This window comes from Pteropus alecto, unplaced genomic scaffold, assembly GCF_000325575.1.
Source record: "Pteropus alecto unplaced genomic scaffold, ASM32557v1 scaffold49, whole genome shotgun sequence".
NCBI lineage: Eukaryota > Metazoa > Chordata > Mammalia > Chiroptera > Pteropodidae > Pteropus > Pteropus alecto.
Window position 1 is genome coordinate 2,672,680 of NW_006443131.1, and position 1,973 is coordinate 2,674,652.

The following is a 1,973-nucleotide window of genomic DNA, read 5'->3' on the forward strand; positions in this document are numbered from 1 at the left end:
CCCCCCCATCGGCGGCCGGCAGAGTCACAGCCCCTGAATCCAGATCACCTGGCGGGGTGGGGGGGTGGGGTCGGCTCAAGGCTGCAGCTGGAATGAAGGCGGCCAATCAGCTCACCTTAGGCGATTAGCCTGGGTTGCCCAGGTGCGCCCTATGGACTCTTAAAAGTGGAAGGTCCTTAAAAGTGGAAGAGGCAGGCAGAAGTCAGAGGGAGATGGAAAGTCAGAATGAAGTGACAGCAGACGGACCCACCCTGATGCAGAGAGCCAAAGAACGGGGGTGACCCCCCAAAACCAGGAGAGGCAAAGAACAAATTTCACCTGAGGCCCCCAGAAAGGACCGCAGCCTGCCCCCATCTTGACTTAAGCCGAGCGGCCTGCGTCTGAAGTCCCAGCTGCAGCGTGTCAGAGAATATGTATTGTTTGGAGCCACTCCATGTGTGGTCGTGTGTGACAGCAGCAAATAGTTAACTCGACGCGATTCCTGTCTACTCCGTCTCCAACATTGTCACCCCATGTTTCATTTCACATTTGCTTCTTTTTGCTGTGTCTCTACTGGAGTGTGAGTCTCTCGAGGGCAGGGACTTTGTACGTCCCTGCTGTGTGCCCCAAGCCTGGAGCTCTGTCTCGGTCAGCCTTCATTAGAGGGAATGGAAGTAGAACGCGCCACCTTGCAAACCCATGCCCACGATGCCCTCTGCTCTGGCCCATGGCGCTTTTCAAAATCGCAGAGTGGCTGCCCCAGAGCAGAGCCAAGGCCACCACCTTCCTACGGGTCTCGGGCCCCAGGGCCATCCCCTCACCTTCGCCTGATGGCCTCCTGAGCCCACAGTCGTCGTCCTGCACAGTCCGTCCCATGCTGGGCACCTCACGCCCTGGGAATGACATCCCAGTACCTGGTGGTCTCAGTTTAGTGATTCTAAGATAGAGTAGGGGCAACCAGCCGCGACAGCCGGATCCCTCCACTGTAGCATTCCCCGCCAACGTTTTCTTCGTTTGTTTTTAACACCCACAGCACCCAGTCTTCCTAGGTGGTCTCCCATCCAAGTACTAACCAGGCCCGACCCTGCTTAGCTTCCGAGATCACACGGGATCGGGCGTGTTCAGGTGGCATGGTGGTAGACTCCCCATCAACCTTTCATCTAATCATTTTATTCATTGATGATAATTGCCTGAGAATTATTTCATTTTAGGGATTGCAAAATGGTGACTTTCCGGTTCTAGCATTCCTTTCTCATTTGTTACATGGAAGCCTTTGGTGAAGAACTTTCCCTCATGAACTAGGACCATTTGGCGACCTTGAGATACAATTCGCACAGGGACAAATGCTTGTTGGTTCTTTTCCTTTAACTGCTCGCTTTCAGAGTCAGGCGCTGGCGCGGCAGCCCTTTCTCCCCCCTTATCCACATGCCGTCTTTAGTATCACTATGAATCGCTACATGTTTTGTATCCAATGTTTCAAGTGCATTCATGAATCTTTCTGACATTCAGATTGCCCTGTAACATCCTTTCGCTGTCGCCCTGTTCTTTGATATCTTTGCTTTCTGGCACCAGATACTTCAAGGCTGTCCTGAGTATTAGGTGTCCCAGGCCTGGAATCGGCCCTCCCTCCAGGGTGCTGGGCACCAGGCACTCTCGTGACTGTCAGATTGTCCGTTTCAGTGGAATACGAAATTTACTTCACTCACTTTATTTTATACGTCCACCTTTTTTTCTCTTGCTCTGGAAACGGTGACTCCTAATCATTAGATAGTGGTTGTGTTTGCACAAATTTAGGAATACACTGAAAACTCTGAGCTCTAAATTTTAAAAGGGTGAATATGATGGTATCTGAATTATCTCCAAAAAAATCGCTCCCAGAAGTTGCCCCCTAGAGGCCCAAAGAGAGAACTCCAGGTACTTTGGCCCCGCCTCTCTGTCTTTCTTTTCGTTTTAGCGGGAGCGCTGAGAGCCACGGCCGCGCCCCCGCAGGGCGG

At 52.2% G+C, this 1,973-nt stretch overlaps 1 pseudogene; it reads right to left on the bottom strand.

Moving 5' to 3' along the window:
* Positions 1–1,003: 1,003 nt before the first annotated feature.
* On the bottom strand, positions 1,004–1,121 carry LOC112472175 (annotated as a pseudogene).
* Between the last annotated feature and the right edge of the window lie 852 nt (positions 1,122–1,973).